The sequence below is a fragment of the Sus scrofa genome, chromosome 3 (assembly GCF_054392235.1).
Source record: "Sus scrofa isolate SSC_HxYL_T2T_F1_AM1 chromosome 3, Sscrofa_HxYL_maternal_Yorkshire_Landrace_v2.0, whole genome shotgun sequence".
NCBI lineage: Eukaryota > Metazoa > Chordata > Mammalia > Artiodactyla > Suidae > Sus > Sus scrofa.
Genome location: NC_139385.1, coordinates 25,148,925 through 25,167,693, shown reverse-complemented (window position 1 = coordinate 25,167,693; position 18,769 = coordinate 25,148,925). Strand labels below are relative to the sequence as shown.

Here is an 18,769-nt window from a genome sequence, read left to right as displayed (position 1 = left end):
ATTTTGAGCTAAGATTATTGCTGTATTTCTTTCTTGATAAGTACTCAACTATTTTATCCATTTAAGGAAGAATATATCCTTTCCTTATTGATAAAGAAAAATCTGTTTCTAACTATAATGATCATTCTACTCTCTTCCATGTTGATGCCTCTCCTATATTTTGATTTTCTGGTTATTTACACTCAACTTCATTTTTTAAAAATCCCAGTAATCTACTGGAAAGGGCTAAATATGACCATAAGACTTTGAGGGGACTCAAGATACATTTTTGCCCTTAGGCTCAACAAACTACAGAATCACACAATGAATTCATCAACCAACATGATATCTGCAAAGAGTACTTATGATTTAAAAGTCAATTAAATCAGGAGTTCCCATCTTGGCTCAGTGGTTAACAAATCTGACTAGGAACCATGAGGTTGTGAGTTCGATCCCTGGCCTTGCTCAGTGGATTAAGGATCTGGCATTGCCATAAGCTGTGGTGCAGGTCACAGACACAGCTTGGATCCTGCATTGCTGTGGCTCTGGTGTAGGCTGGGGGCTACAGCTCCAATTTGACTCCTAGCCTGGGAACCTCCACATGCTGTGGAAGTGGCCCGAGAAATGGCAAAAAGTTAAAAAAAGTCAATTAAATCAATGAGTCAAACAAAGCTGACTTAGCTGTCAAAATGTTAACAGATCAATAGTTTATCAACAGAAATACAGTACACATTCCAAAAGCAATGAGATCCTGCTGTGTAGCACTGGGAACTATATCTAGTCACTTAGGATGGAGTATGATAATGTGAGAAAACAGAATGTGTACATGTAGGCATAACTGGGGCACCATGCTGTACAGGAGAAAAAAATGTATTGGGGAAGTAACTATTTGAAAAATAAAATAACAAAAAAAAAAGAAATACAGTACACAGAATAGAGAAGATGGTTGGTCTTCCAACTTAAAGCAAAATTAAATTTAAAATCCATAGTGAGGAGATGGGATGAAGATGGTGGAATAGAAGGACTGGAGCTCAACTTCTCTCCTAAAAACAACAAAATGCACAACTAAAGGCTGAGCAATCTCCACTGAAATGGACTGGAAACCTTAAAAAAGGTATCCTACTCTAGAAGAAAAAGAGGAGGCCACATCAAGAGGTAGGAGGGGTGATTTCATGACATAAACAACCTCATACCTCCTGGGTGGGAAGCCCCACAGACTGGAAACTAACTGGCTCACAGAGATTCACCTCCAGGAGTTAGAGTTCTCAGCCCCACATCAAACCCTCACATGCTGGGATCTGTCACTGGGAGAAAGAGCCCCTGGAGCATCTGGCATTGAAGGCCAGTGGGGTTTGTGTGAAGGAGCTCCACAGGACTGGGGGAAACAGAGACCCCATTCTTAAAAGGCACACATAGACTTTCACATGCACTGGGTCCCAGGGCAAAGCAAAGTCTCCATAGGAATCTGGGACAAACCTGACTACAGTTCTTGGAGGACATCCCAGGAAAATGGGTGAATGTGGCTGGTTGTGAGGGAAGAACATTGAAAGCAAAGCTATCTGGAATATTCAGCAGCTGCCTTTCTCTGGATGTGGCCATTTTGGGAAAATATGGCCCCACCCATCAGTCAGCTCTGAGAAGCCCCAGGGCAAACAACAATCCAGGTGGGATCACAGCCCTGACCCTCAGTAAACATGCTACTTAAAGACCCCTCAGGCACACAGCTGCCTATAATCCCATCCAGAGACTAAGTCCCATCCACCAGAGGGATTACAATCAGCTCCACCTACCAGGGGGCAGGCATCAGCCCCTCCCAACAGGAAGCCTACAACAAGCCCCCATGCTGACTTCAGCCACAAGGGGGGCAGACACCAGAAGAGCAGCTACAACTCTATTATCTTTAAAAAGTCACCACACCAAAAACCTATAAAAATGAAAAGACGGAGAACTATAACTCAGATGAGGGAGAAAGGGAAAAACCCAGAAAATCAGCTAAGCCATTAGGAGACTCTCAGACTCCAGGAAAATGACTTTAGATTGTTGATGCTGAAGATGATGCAAGACATTGGAAATAAACTGGAGGCAAAGATGGATAACTTACAGGACACACTGAGATACAAGACATAAAACTTAAACCAGAAGAGATGCAAACTACAATAACTGAAATAAAAAATTCACTAGGGAAGCAGCTAACAGCAAAATACAGGAAGCAGAGGAATGAGTAAGTGAGATGGAGGACAGATTAGTGGGAATTATGGATGCAGAACAGAAAAGAGAAAAAAGACTGAAAACAAATGAAGAGAGTCTCAGAGAACTCTGGGACAATGTTAAACGCACCAACATCCATACTACAGGGGTGCCAGAAGGAGAAGAGAGACAGAAGGGGACAGAAAAAATATTCCAAGAGATAGTAACCAAAAACATTCCTAACGTGGGAAAGGAACCACTCACTCAAATCCAGGAAGCACGAGTACCATATAAAATAATCCCAAGGAGGAATACACCAAGACGCATATTAATCAAACTGACCAAAATTAATGACAAAGAGAAAATCTTGAAAGCACCTAGGGAAAAGAAACAAATAACATACAAGGGAACCCTGATAAGGTTATCGGCAGATTTTTCAGCAGAAACTCTGCAGGCCAGAAGGGAGTGGTGTGATATACTTAATGTGATGAGTAGAAAAAAACTCCAACCAAGATTACTTTACCCAGCAAGGCTCTCCTTCAGATTTGAAGGAGAAATCAAAACCTTCACAGACAAGCAAAAGCTGAGAGAATTCAGCAACACTAAACCAGCCTTACAACAAATACTAAAGGAACGTCTCTAGGCAGAAAAGAAAAGACAGCAACAGGAAACAAAAATTCCTCAAATGAAAAGGCTCACCCGTAAACGTATATATAAAGTAAAAATACAAAATCATCCATGCACAATTATACCACCAAAATCAGAAATCATGAGAAAAGGTGGGTGTACAAATGCAGGACACTGGAGATGAACTTGCAATTAAGACACCAACAACTGAAAACCATCTCATATACATATAGACTCATATCAAAACATCAGAAAAACTGCAGAAATCTACAATGCATACACAAAGAAAAATCAACTCAAATACAACACTAAGGATAGTCATCAAACCAGAAGATGACAGAACAAGAGATGAAGGAAAGAAAAAAGAGCAATGAAAACAAATCCAAAGCAATTAATAAAATGGCAATAAGAACATACATATCAATAATTACCTTAAATGGTAATGGACTAAATGCCCCAACCAAAAGTCATAGACTGGCTGAATGGACACAAAAATAAGACCCATATATATGCTGTCTTCAAGAGACCCACTTCACATCTAGGGACACATACAAATTGAAAGGGAGAGGATGGAAGAAAATATTCCACGCAAACAGGAATCAAAAGAAAGCTGGCGTAGCAATACTCATATCAGACAAAATAGACTTTAAAATGAAGAATATTTTAAGGGACAAAGAAGGTCATTACATAATGATCAAAGGATCAATCCAAGTAGAAGATATCACAATTTTAAATATCTACGTACCCAACACAGATTCACCACAATATATAAGGCAACTGCTAACAACCTTAAAAAAGGACAAATGGACAATAACAAAATCATAGTGGGGGATGTTAACACCCTACTTATAGCAATGGACAGATCAGACAGAAAATCAATAAGGAAACACAGGCCCTGAATGATGCATGAAACCAGATGGACTTAATAGGTATTTATAGGACATCCATCCAAAAGCAACAGAATACACATTCCTCTCAAGTTCACATGGAATATTCTCTAAGACTGAGCACATCCTGGGCTACAAATCCAACCTCGGGAACTTTAAGAAAATTGAAATCATATCAAGCATCTTTTATGACCATGACACTATATGACTGGAAATCAACAACAAGAAAAAATCTGCAAAAAAACCACAAACACCTGGAGACTAAATGACATGCTACTAAACAACCAATGGATCACTGAAGAAATCAAAGAGGAAATTAAAAAACACCCAGAAGCAAATGATAATGTAGATACAACACTGCCAAACCTATGGGATGCAGCAAAAGCTGTTCTAAGAGGAAAGTTTATAGCAATACAAGCCCACCTCAGGAAGCAAGAAAAAGCTCAAAGAAACAAGCTAACTTTACATCTAAAGCAGCTCAAGAGAGAAGAACAGACAAGACCTAAAGTTAGTTAAAGAAATCATAATGATCAGGGCAGAAATCAATGAAATAGAAACAAAGAAAACCATAGAAAAGATCAATGAAATGAAAAGCTGGTTCTTGGAAATGTTCAACAAAATTGATAAACCCTTAGCGAGACTTACCAAGCAAAAAACAGAGAGGGCTCAAATCAATAAAATTAGAAACAAAAAGGGAGAAGTAACAATGGACATCATAGAAATACAAAGGATCATAAGGGACTAGTATATGCAACTATAGGCCAATAAAACAGAAAACCTAGAAGAAATGGACAAATTCGTAGAAAAGTACAATCTTCAAAGACTAAACCAAGATGAAATAGAAAAGATGAATGCACCAATCACAAGAACTGAAATCGAAACTGTTATTAACAAACTTCCAACAAACAAAGACAAGGACCAGATGGCTTCAGAGGTGAAGTCTATCAAACATTTAGAGAAGAACTAACACCTCTCCTTCTGAAACTATTTTAAAAATTGCAGAGGAAGGGACACTCCCAAACTCATTCTATGAGGCCACCATCACCCTGATACCAAAACCAGACAAAGATACAACAAAAAAAGAAAACTACAGGCCAACTTCACTGATGAACATCGATGCAAAAATCCTCACTAAAATACTAGCAAATTGAATCCAACAATACACTAAAAGGATTGTACATCATGATCAAGTGGGATTTATCCCAGACATCCAATGGTTCTTCAATATCCACAAATCCATCAGTGTGATACACCACATTAACAGGCTGAAGAATAAAAACCATATGATCCTCTCAATAGACATGGAGAAAATCCAACACCCATTTCTGATAAAAACTCTTTAGAAAGTGGGCATAGGGGGAACCTACCTGAACATAATAAAGAGTCATATATGAAAAAATCACAGCGAACATCATTCTCAATGGTGAAAAGCTGAAAGAATTCCTGCTGAGATCAGGAACAAGACAAGGATGTCTGCTCTCACCACTACTCTTCATCATACTTCTGAAGTCCTAGCCATGGCACTCAGAGAAGTAAAAGAAATACAAGGAATCCAAGTTGGAAAGTAAGAAGTAAATCTATCCCTATTTGCAGATGACATGATACTATACCTAGAGAATTCTTAAGACTCTACCAGAAAACTGTTAGAGCTCATCCATGAATTTGGCAAAGTCGCAGGATACAAAATTAATACCCAGAAATAAATGGCATTTCTATACACTAACAATGAAAGAGCAGAAAGAGAAATTAGGGAAGCAATCCCATTTTCCATCAATTCCAAAAGAATAAAATACCTAGGAGTAAACCTACCTAAAGAGACAAAAGACCTGTACTCTGAAAATTATGAGACACAGATGAAAGAAATCAAAGATGACACAAAGATGGAAAGATATACCATGCTTGTGGAAGGGAAGAGTTCATATTATCAAAATGACTATACTACCTAAGGCAATCTACACATTCAATGCGATCCCTATCAAATTACCAAGGACATTTTTCACAGAACTCAAACAAAATATTTTAAAGTTTGTTTGGAAGCAAAGAAGACCCAGAATAGCCAAAGACATCCTGAAAAAGAAAAATGGAGCTGGAGGAATCAAGCTCCCGGACTTCAGACTATACTACAAAGCAACAATCATCAAAACCATATGGTACCGGCACAAAGATGGAAATATACATCAGTGGAATAAGATAGAAAGCCCGGAATTCAACCCACGCACCTACAGCCAACTCATCTATGACAAAGGAGGCAAGAATATACAATGGAGAAAGGAAAGCTTGTTCAATAAGTGGTGCTGGGAAAACTGGACAGCCACATGGAGAAGAATGAAATTAGAACACTCCCTAACACCATACACAAAAATAAACTCCAAATGGGTTAAAGATCTAGATATAAGACCAGACACTATAAAACACTTAGAGGAAAACATAGGCCAAACACTCCTTGACATAAACGACAGCAACATCTTCCCAGATCCACCTCTTAGAGTATTGACAAGAAAAACAAAAATAAACAAATGGGACCTAATCAAACTGAAAAGTTTCTGCACAGCAAAGGAAAACCTAAAGAAAATGAAAAGACAACACACAGAATGGGAGAACATCTTTGCAAGTGAATCCACTGACAAGGGATTCATCTCCAAAAGTTATAAACACCTTCCACAGTTCCACACCAAAAAAACAAACAACCCCATCCAAAAATGGGCAGAAGATCTAAACACACAGTTCTCCAAAGAAGACATACAGATGGACAAAAAACACATGAAAAGATGTTCAACACCACTCATGCTTAGAGAAATGCAAATCAAAACCACGATGAGGTACCACCTGACACCAGCCAGAATGGTCAGCATCAAAAAGTCTACAAACAAGAAGTGCTGGAGAGGCTGTGGAGAAAAAAGAACCCTATGACACTGGTGGTGGGACTGTACACTGGTGCAACAACTGTGGAAAGCAGTATGGAGAGTCCTCAGAAAACTAAACATAAAACTACCATTTGATCCAACCATCACACTCCTGGGCATCTATCCAGAGAAAACCATGACTTGCAAAGACACATGTTCTCCAATGTTCATTGCAGCACTCTTTACAATATCCAAAACATGGAAACAACCTAAATGTCCATCGACAGAGGAGTGGAGCCAGAAGATGTGGTCTATATACACAATGGAATATTTCTCAACCATTAAAAAGAATGAAATACCGGCATTTTTAGCAACATGGATGGACCTAGAAATTATCATGCTGAGTAAAGTCAGCCATACAATGAGACACCAACATCAAATGCTTTCACTGACACTGGAATCTGAAGAAAGGACAGATGGAACTTCTTTACAGGACAGATACTGACTCACAGACATTGAAAACTTTATGGTCTCTGGAGGAGACAGTGTGGGGGGTGGGAGGATGTGCTTGGGCTGTGGGGTGGAAATCCTGTGAAATTAGATTGCTATGATCATTATACAAAAAAAAAGTCACCTTGGTTTTAGGGCAAGACTGGTGGAAAGGAGAACTTTTTCACTAAGATTTCACATGCAATAATGTTACAATCTCCCCCAATTTCTTTCTAATTACTGCAGTTATCCATATGGGAAGATGGGGGGAAATGTTTAAAATGATTTTTTTATATAATAATTTTTTTTTGTCTTTTTGCTATTTTTTGGGGCCACTCCCGTGGCATATGGAGGTTCCCAGGCTAGGGGTCTAATCGGAGCTGTAGCCACTGGCCTACGCCAGAGCCACAGCAAGGCGGGATCCGAGCTGCGTCTGCAACCTACCCCACAGCTCACGGCAACGCCGGATCGTTAACCCACTGAGCAGGGGCAGGGAACGAACCCACAACCTCATGGTTCCTAGTTGGATTCGTTAACCGCTGCGCCATGACGGGAACTCCTATATTAATTTTTTAATTAAAAAATAAATAACAGCTTCTGGAATATAAAAAAAGGTCTAAGATATCTACTGAACTATACACAATATAAACAGAACCAGTAAGTTCCAGATATAGACACACCTATGGATATAAATATAGATATGGGTAAGGGGATTTTTAAAATGGAAGTCAACTCACAATTTTGAAGTCTGACAAATCCCATAATCTGCCACCTGGAAACTGAAAAATTAGAAGTGTCTGTGAGTTGTGTGAGTGTTAGCCCAACAGTCACTTGGCCCCTGGCCTCGCCTGGTCATGACCATCCTTTCTGCCACAGGTTTCTGCCACGACCTCGGATCTAAGCACCAGACTGAGGGACAGGCACCGAGTATGCGGCCACAAGGTGGCTGCCAAACACCCCAAGCAGTATGTGGTCTTCTGCGAGGGGCTCCCCAACACCCTGCTTACCTTCTTTGAGCTTCCCATACTGGATTCTCCTACCCAACATCACTCCACTCAGAGGGATGCCTTCAGATCCAGGAGAGAACAGCTGCCTGGCTGTTCACTGTCCACAAGATGGCAGACTCCCAGGAGCCCCTGTGTGGCACCACGGACGAGCTGAAGACCCAGATTCCCGGCTGTATCGTGAGCATGCCTGTCCTCCTTGGGCTGCTGTCTTGGGGTCCTCCACATCGCGCAGAGCTGTTACCATAAGCACATTCACATAGAGCACTTACAGAAAACTGTAGGTCATATCAAAGTCAGTATAAACCACTGAAACAATATTTTGTATGCACCCCTCAAGGCATTCAGCAATCAATAATGATCTCTTCACTCTGGCATACCAAAATATGCAGTAGTTCAAATTATAAGAAAATCATATAGAGTAACATTTTAACAAAATGAGGAATTGTGCCATCAAGAATGTTACTTTTTTCTTTTTGACAGGTTTATTCTAGCATATAATACATACAATATACTAGCATATAATAGCATACAATATACAATATACTAGCATATAATAGCATACAATATACTAGCATACCGTATATTGTTTCTGACACATGAGTAAATCCATTGTTTAGATGTTCTCAAGGAAAAAAATGTAATTCTTTCACTAAGTCATTTTCTTTTGCTGAACACAGTTTAAAGTTCCTACTATGTCAATAGAAGGTTGCATAAGTAATAACACAGAACCCTGATTTGGAGATTTCATTTTCAAGTCAGGGAGATAGGTTGGTAGTAACTTATAAAAAATGTAAGTTAAAAATTGGACGGTAGATATTAACTGCAGGATAAGACAGGACCCAAAGTGAAGGTGCATCAACAATTTGGCACTCAGGAAAAGGTGAAATTAGAAGGATAATTAGAAATTATTCTGGGGAAGCGATGAGGGAAAGGGCTGCTGGGAGGGGAGGTGGAAATTCAGAAGAGGGGGCTTCTTGAACAAAGCCAAGGGTGCATAAAAGAATAAGGCAGTTCTCCTCAAGACAGGGTTCAATGTCTGGAGTTTAGTGTGAAAAGCAAAGTAACTAAAAGAAAATGGAAGGTTAAAAGTGGCCTAGATCATGAATGACCTTGTAGCCAAGGCCATCAAATTTACAGTTTCCTGTAGAGTCTATGGTGAATTACTTCCAACCCATCTATTATCTGGGGAGGAATTTTGCCTTTTCTCCATACATGTTCTCTCTGTTTTGTGTATATTTAACCCACATCAATGACTCTGTCTTTCACTGGTTTTTATAAGAAATCTGTATATGTAAAACATATTTCTCATCTATTCTAGATTTCACTGAGAATTTGGGAGAAACAGGAAGGTCTCATTTCATACATGCAACAGCATTCTGCCACTCTGTTCTTTTCCTTCTCCTGCTGCAGATTTATTTCCTCTTGAACAAACCAGTTTCCCTTGAAACTTGGTATGGATCCTCCCAGAATCTAGAAACTCATTGTTAACTAGGAGACTAATTAAAATCTTTCTTCTCAAATGTGGGTCTCTACTGAAACAAAATAATTTGAGGTGGCCTATGCCATAGTCACAGCAATGTGGGATCTGAGCTGCATCTGCAACCTACACCACAGCTCATGGCAATGCTGGGCCCTTAACCCACTGGGGAAGGCCAGGGATGGAACCCACATCCTCATGGACCCCAGTCAAGTTTGTTAACCACTGAGCCAAGAAGGGAACTCCCTCATCCTTGATTTCTATATTTGCAATATATTGTATTACTAACACTGTACAGTTTGTATTATAAGACTTATTGAAAAGGTATATTTAGTGTTTAAAAGAGAGAGTACTGTATAATAGAATAAAAATGATGCTCTTTCCCCCAAAATTCAAACACATACACACCTAGAAACAATTTTAATGCACACATTTCAGAGTGAATAAAATAAATCAAACAAGGAATTCAACACATGCCCAAAGAACCGTCAATGTCAAAATACACTTCTTCAAATGAGACATATTGACGTTATATTGTATTGTTTCAAATATGAGTCAATCAGTATAATCCTTACAATGACACCTTGTCTCAGTTATTCTATATAAATACAGTACTTTTCTTTTTACATATATGTCAGCTCTTCAGTGGTATTAACTCGCAACAAATGAACAGATTAAAGCTGTGACTGTCACACAGAGTGAGAACTATTCTTCAGAGAGGCTAATTATTTCAACTCTAGGCTTCAGATTTGCCTAAGGGAACCACTGTTATTGCAGGTTCATTTCCATTCTGAAAGTAGTGGTCATCCTTTCTCTGTTTCACCCCTCTAAACAGAGCTGTTGGAGTGTGTTAGTTCAATTGAGTTTCCACGTCCTGCAGGCACAAGTTCCTGTTGCAGCTGTGTACGTGTTTTAAAATGGGCCACCACAGAACCCACAGTACGGTGATACACCACATTAAATAAAAGCCTAGTCTGATTTATATTGGATTATTAGCTAAGAAAGCAAAAGAAGGAACTAAATGACAGGTTTTCAAATTCTAGGCAATCTAAACCTCTGGACATTGATTACAGAGGTGATGCTGAAACAGTCTGTCATAAAACAGCAGAGATTTGCAAAACTGCCCCCTTTAAAAGATTAACCAGTGCACTGAATTCTTATTAATGAGAGAATAGTCAGTAAAATAATCTATTGCTTTTTGAAGCAAGCATTACCTTTACCAAATGCTTTTTTGCATCAGAATTATTCTGTTGTAAAACTGTTAAGAGCTAGAAAGCTCTCATTACTGTTTTGTCCTTTCACTTTCTAGAATAGCATGAAGTCTTCTGGCATTAAGAAGTGGTTTATTATGATTTGATTTTTTTTCATTTCCCTGCCAAAGCCTAAGAATGCCACTGAGTTATTGTACTTTCTCCCTGATTGTTTATTTGTACATTCATGGAGGCTAACATATCTAAGATGAAACCCCTAGGCACCAATGTTACCTGACTTTCATTCAAATCCACCAATGGGAGGTACTGACAAGGGATTGGAGTGTGGGGAGAGAGAGAAGCCAGAGCAATTCTTCCTCTAGTTCTCTATGTAGATAGTGCTTTTGGCAGTAGTTCTGTGTCCATCATGGTTCAGTTCCTTCTCAACAGCACATGCTATTAGATTCTATTGGGTGATCCCTGCTTCAGGGGTCATATGATCCATTGTGGTAATGACCTCCCAATATAATGTTTCCAAATCATAATCTCAGAAGTCTGTGAATATGTTACCTTACATAGCAAATAAACTTTGCAAATATAATTATGGTCAGGATATTGAGATGGAGAGATTATTTTGGATTGTTTGAGGGCAACCAATGTAATCACAAGGGTTCTTCTAAAACAAAGACAAAAGTGTTGGGGAATCAAATAACACATAGGGCTGAATGAGAGTGAAATTACAATGTATGAACATAGAGAGGATATAATTAAATTAAAAACAAAAACTCAGGTCTAGGAATTCCCAACCTGGCTCAGAGATTAACAAACCTGACTAGGATCCATGAGGATTTGGGTTCAATTTCTCACCTCTCTCAGTGGGTTAAGGATCTGGTGTTGCCATGAGCTGTGGTGTAGGTCACAGACATGGTTCAGATCTGGTGTTGCTGAGGCTGTGGTGTAGGCTGGAAAATGTAGCCCCCATCTGACTCCTAGCCTGGGAACGTCCATATGCCACAGATGTAGCCCTAAAATAAAAAAAAAATCTACAATCAATATCTTAGTCCCTTCCTCAAAACCTAGAAAAGAAATAGCAAAGTAAAACTAAAGGAACGTAAGTAATAACTAAAAAGATAAGAGCAGGAAAAAATTATTGAAAACAGGTAAAATAAATACTTAAGCTAAATCTAACAATAGATTTACAAGTTCTATAGAAGGAAAACTAAAAAACAGTGGTCAATAATTCAAAACAACTAAATAAATGAAGCGATATGTTTATTGATAGGAAGTTTCAATGGTGGGAAGATGCCAGTTTTTCCCAACTTCGTCTACAGATCCAGTGCCCTATCAAAATTCCAGCCAGTTAGTTCATGGATATTGACAAAACAGTTCTAAAGTTTACATGGAAACCCTTGATCCAACACAACATTGAAAGAGAAGAATAAAGTTAAGGGACTTACATTACCCAATTTTATGACTTACCATAAAGCCAGAGTGATTAAGATTGTATTGGTGAAAGACTAGGGAAATAGATCAATGAAACAGAACGGAGATTCCAGAAATAGACCCACATAAATATAATCAACTGCTTTTTGATAAAGGTGCAAATGCAGTATAATAGAGCAAATATAATCCTTTCAGCAAATGGTGTTGGAACAACTGGATATACACATACAAAAAAAAAAATCTACACCGAAATAAATCTTTCACAAAAATTAATTCCAAGTGGATCATGCCTTAAATGTAAAGCAAAAACCCCATAAAAATACTGGAATGTAGCATAGAGAAAAACCTAGGATGATCTTGGGTATAGTAATGACTTTCAGACACAATACGAAAGATACTATTTATGAAGGAAATGATGAATAAATTGTGCTTTGTTAAAAACTTCTGCTCTACAAAAGACATCAAGAGATTGAGAAGACAAGCCACAGATGGGAAGAAAATATATGCAAAAGATACATCGATAAAAGACCGTTACAAAAACAAATACAAGCAATACTTAAAACTCAATAATAAGGAAATAGCACGATTAAAAAATAAGCCAAATCCTTAACAGACACCTCACCAAAGGAGATATGCAAATGCAAAGATACTCCAGGCCTATGTTATCAGGTAAATGCAAATTCAAGCAACAATGAAATACCACTTATACACTAATTAGAATTAGTAATACACTAATTAGTAGCAAAGCCTTGGTAACACCCAATGCTGACAAGGATTTGAAACCAAAGCAAATTTATTCATTGCTTGTGTGTAATGAGTGCAAATTGACAGCCACTTGTGAATGCAGTTGGGTCATTTCTTACAAAACTAAATACCCTGTTACTATGTAATCCAGCAGTTGTCCCCAAAAGAGTTGGAGATTTCTGTCCACATAACAACTGTACATGGATATTTATAGACATTTGACTCATACCACTGCTGGTGATGTTAATTGGTGCAGCCACTATGGAGAATAGTATAGAGGTTCCTTTAAAAACAAAATATAGAGCTACCATATGGTCCACCAATCCCACTTCTGGGTATTTATCTGGAGAAAGCCATAATTCATAAAGATACCTGCATTCCAATGTTCCTTGCAGCACTATTTATAATAGCTGAGATGTGAAATCACTTAAATGTCTATCAACAGAGGAATAGATAAAGATGTGATACATATATACAATGGATTATTACTCAGCCATAAAAACATATGAAATAATGCCATTTGCAGGAACATGGAGGGACTTGAGATTATCATCCTAAATGAAGGAAGTCAAACACAGAGAGACAAAATATCATATGAGATCATTGATATGTGGAAAATGATATAAAAGAACTATTCGCAAAACAGAAACAGACTCTAAGACTTAGAAACCAAACTTATGATCGTTACCAGAGAGGAAATGTTGGAAGGAGGGAAAAATTAGGAGGTTGGGATTAACATATATACACTCGTGTATATAAAATAGATAACAAAAAAGGATAGCACAGGGAGGTCTACTCAATATTCTGCAATAACCTAGATGGGAAAAAAGAATGGATATGGTATATGTATCACTGATTCACTTTGCAATACACCTGAAAATAATATAACATTGTAAATCAACTCTATACTCCAATAAATCTTGCATATATGCATATTTTTAAAAAATTAAAAATGATACAAATGAACTTATATGCAAATCAATGATACAGAAATAGATCCACAGACATAGAAATCAAATTTATGGTTACCAAAGCAGAAAGATGGGTAAATTAGTAGCTTGGGATTAACCTATACATACTGCTATACACAAAATAGTTAATCAACAAGGACCAACAGTATAGCACAGGAAACTATAATCAATATTTTATAATAATCCATGAGAGAAAAGAATCTGAAATATATATAATCTGATATATATATAACTGAATCACTTTTCTGTATACATGAAAATAATGCAACATTGCAAATCAACTATGCTTCAATTTAAAAAAAATGAAAGTGACAAAAGACAGGAAGAAAAATTTTGCTAAGGAGGATATATAAAGAGCAAATGGACACATAAAATCACCATTTAGGAAACATGAATTAAAACTACAATGACGGAGTTCCTGTCATGGCACAGTGGTTAACGAATCTGACTAGGAACCACGAGGTTGCGGGTTCAATCCCTGGCCTCGCTCAGTGGGTTAAGGATCTGGCATCACTGAGAGCTGTGGTGTGGATTGCAGACGCAGCTTGGAATGGAACTGTGGCTGTAGCATAGGCTGGCAGCTTCAGCTCTGATTAGGCCCCTAGCCTGGGAGCCTCCATATGCCATGGCAGCAGCCCTGGAAAAGGCAAAAAGACAAAAAAAACAAAAAAACAAAAAAACAAACAAACAAAAAAACTACCATGACAAAAACAACGAGCTGTCTCTATACTTACCAGAATGTCTATAATTTTTAAACACATACACACATAGTATATATACATACACATACATGTAGTAACACCAAATGCTAGAGAGAATGCAGAGGAACTAGATTACTCAAAGATATCTAGTGAGATTAAAAGAAAACAAACCTGTTTTTATGTTTCTTCCAAAAAACTAAACATTTAATTACCATATGACCCAGCAGTAGCACACCTAGGCATTTGCCTCAAGAAATGAAAACTTATTATCACCTAATTCCACATAAAATTTATACATAATTCCTCATAACAGTTTCTCTTTAATATCTCCAAATTGGCAATAACTTGGATGCCCTTTCATAGGAGATGGGTAAAACCATCTGTGGTGCATCCATACTACAGAAGAGTACTCGGCAACAAAGGAAAATAAAATATTTATACACATAACAACTCTCATGATCTCCAGAGAGTTACACTGAGTGAGGAAAAAAGTACTTATCCCAAAAGGTTCCATTTTAGTAGCATTCTTGAGATGATGTGACTGTAGTAATGAAGAGGAGTTGAGAAGAAAATGAGTGTAATATGAGTGATTTTGTCATCATGGAAATGTTCCATGTCTTTTATATATCAGTGTCAATGCTGGCCTGTGATAGTGTACTATGGTTTTGCAAGACATTTACATTGGAGAAAACTGTTAAAAGGTACTTGGAAATCTATGTTATTTCTTACCAGTGCATTTTAATTAAAAAAAACTACCTTGGAATTTAATTAAAAGTGATTAGGGACAAAAAGTGAAACCCTATCTTGGAGAAAATAATGGTAAATTTTATTTTCCAGAATAAAAATATAAGAAAGTGTTACTAAAAACCTGCAGCTGTATAGCACTGGCAACTATGTCTGGTCACTTGTGATGGAGCATGATAATGTGAGAAAAAAAGAATGTATACATGTATGTGTGACCAAGTCAGCTTTCTATGCAGTAGAAAAGTGACAGAACACTGTAAATCAGCTATAATGGAAAAAATAAAAATTATTATTAAAAAAATAAAATATGTATTAAAGGAGATTTTCAGGACAAGTTAAAATAATACCAGGTTCAGATTTTAGGATTCAGTCTAGTAGTGCAAGTTGTCTGATTTGCACCATTTTTCATTTATTCAGTAATTATACTTTTTTCATGTCATGTCTTTTCTCTTATTTTGTTTTGCTCCTTTATTTATATCCAGTTTGATAATTCTAATTTTCCATGAAAATGAGTAGTCCTATGTTTAGTTTTTTGGCATATTTAAAAATAAGGTTACCATAATAGTATTTATACTATTTATTCTATTTTTTGTCCCCCTCCCACACACTTTTCATGCCTTTTTCAGGATCTATTAAATATTTTAAGGTTATTTTCCCTTCTCTCCTTTATTACATCATCTTTTAATAGTTGCACTAGAGGTTGGAACATGGTTTAAAATATACCATGTAAAGGTGCTTTATGACTACCCAACACAGGAATGAATTTACAATAGCATAAAACCATTGATGGCTTCTCTTGTTTTGTTACTCTTATCTGACTTTCAATATCAGATATAGTATGAACTCAAAGTACACTCTTTTTTTTTTTTTTTTTGCTATTTCTTTGGGCCGCTTCCACGGCATATGGAGGTTCCCAGGCTAGGGGTTGAATCGGAGCTGTAGCCACTGGCCTACGCCAGAGCCACAGCAACACTGGATCTGAGCCGTGTCTGCAACCTACACCACAGCTCACGGCAATGCCAGATCCTTAACCCACTGAGCAAGGGCAGGGACCGAACCCGCAACCTCATGGTTCCTAGTCAAATTCGTTAACCATTGCGCCACGACGGGAACTCCTACACTCTTTTTTTTTTTTTTTTTTTTGTCTTTTTTGTCTTTTTTTTGTTGTTGTTGCTATTTCTTGGGCCGCTCCCACGGCATATGGAGGTTCCTAGGCTAGGGGTTGAATCGGAGCTGTAGCCACCGGCCTACACCAGAGCCACAGCAACGCGGGATCCGAGCCGCGTCTGCAACCTACACCACAGCTCACGGCAACGCTGGATCGTTAACCCACTGAGCAAGGGCAGGGACCGAACCCGCAACCTCATGGTTCCTACTCGGATTCGTTAACCACTGCGCCACGATGGGAACTCCTACACTCTTATTTTTAATAGATCATCATTTTATATTTTAGTTTTGCCCATATATTGCCTTATGTAGGGTTTTTCATTCCTTCTTGCAAGCACAGGCTGAATTCTGAATGAGCCACTACATTCAATAAAACAGCTGGGATTTATAGCTTAGCTAAAATGATGCAAGGAAAGGAGACATGTGAAGGTGGGAGAACTCATAGAAATAAAAGTAAAAATCTAATGAAAATCTAATGATATTAAAAACATGGTGTTAAATCAGAGGGTAGATTGTAAAATAATTATGAACTCATCTTAAGCAAAAAAAAAAGCTAGACTCTTATTTACATTTTAGCTTAGCTAAAATGATGCAAGGAAAGGAGACATGTGAAGGTGGGAGAACTCGTGGAAATAAAAGTAAAAATCTAATGAAAATCTAATGATATTAAAAACATGGTGTTATATCAGAGGGTAGACTGGAAAATAATTATGAACACATCTTAAGCAAAAAAAAAAAAAGCTAGACTGATGATGTTTTCTAAATAGTCTAAATATTTTATATATGATAAGTAATATTTTCCTCACAGATATATTTGCATGTTTTATTTGATAATTTATTATAAATCTAAATAAAGGAACCATAAATTATACTGGAAAACAGAAAACTAAAAGTAGGGCTTTACTGATTTCAATTATGCAACCAGAGCCATCAGCTATGATTTTTAAAATTTATATTTGAAAATCAAAAGTTTCAGAAGCCTGAATTCTCATAATTGTAAGTTGCTTAAAAGTACTGATTAAAGTTTGGATACATTTATTTTTAAAATATATTTTGTGAGGCATCTGCCACTTCTTTAAATAATTAAGTGCCCTTTGAGAATGTTTCAGAAATTCTTGTTAGAAATTTGAAGATAGAAATGTTTTTAAACATCCACTTTTTTCAAAAGCTTTATGAAATATTGTGTTCTACCCAAAGTCTATTGCACACCCCCTTTGGAGTACAATAAAAAAGACTTCTATGTAGTTCATCTGCCTTTTTTTCTGACTAATGGAAAGCAAATGAAATGATGAAAAAGTCACATTAGAGTCAGTCACACATCATAAATTGCCTTTCTTAGTGTGTCATTGTATAAAATGACTTGTGCTCCAGGGGAGATGTCTATGAAAACACATACCCTTTTCATTCAGAACTTTAGCTTCATAAGGCAGGAAATATAGAAAAGTGTAGTAACTCCCATCTCAACAGCTTGATGTTATAAGAGATGTAGGCAGCTATGATTGGGAATCCATGAAAAGTTATGGTGAATGTCCCTTCTATAATGGTTCCTGTGTAAGAAGATGATTAAGGAATTTATTTCTAAGTTCCTCTTGTCTTTCATTAAATACTGCCTGAAATACCCACCCATTCACCTAAACCTCATACAACTTCTTTGTAAGTGAATGGTAGCAATATTTGTGCATGCTGGTCATTTAATGAAAATATTGAATTTTCTCTTTCCATAAGCTCATCAAGGGACTTGTTTTAAGTGATGGGCTTAATACCAATCAACCCTGCATACAAATTCTGTATTATATTGATTCTAAATGATACTCTGTCTTGCACATACACACACACACAATTTTTAAAATCCTCTCAAAGTGACAACAAATGAAAAAGAATGGAAAGCACTTTTGCATATATACCATCTGCTACATTATACTTATAATCCATTTAACAGAACTCCCACTTCAGCTTTGGAAAATAATATACACTAGTTTCATGCCATCCAAATCCAGCAGACACGATTTGTACAGAATCTAACTTGCCTGGCCACATTCCACACCTGGTTATTCTCCTAATAACTTACTTTACATTAGAACAAATAAAACATTTCACATTGATATGGTAGACACATATATAAGGCAGAATTTTAAAAATACTGTCCGTACTGCTTATGGTAAACTCTCATCTATGATGCTAGATGGTTACAGAATCTGTCATTGCTTGATTCTGATATCCTGCAAATACATGTTGTCTTCTTTTATTTAAATCTACTTTTTTTATTCGAGTATAATTGATTTACGTGTTGTGTCAATTTCTGTTGTATAGCAA

At 37.2% G+C, this 18,769-nt stretch overlaps 1 long non-coding RNA gene across 3 annotated transcripts in view; it reads right to left on the bottom strand.

Moving 5' to 3' along the window:
• The window catches only part of LOC102157759 (uncharacterized), a 215,586-nt gene that overhangs the window by 157,352 nt on the left and 39,465 nt on the right, over positions 1-18,769 (bottom strand). For 2 of the 3 annotated variants that reach the window (XR_014840481.1, XR_014840480.1), the window contains exon 3: positions 8,020-8,253. This is a non-coding gene — a long non-coding RNA (uncharacterized LOC102157759). Of the gene's footprint in view, positions 1-7,749; positions 7,792-8,019; positions 8,254-18,769 lie in introns of all 3 variants that reach the window. The other variant, XR_014840482.1, reaches the window with a different exon arrangement.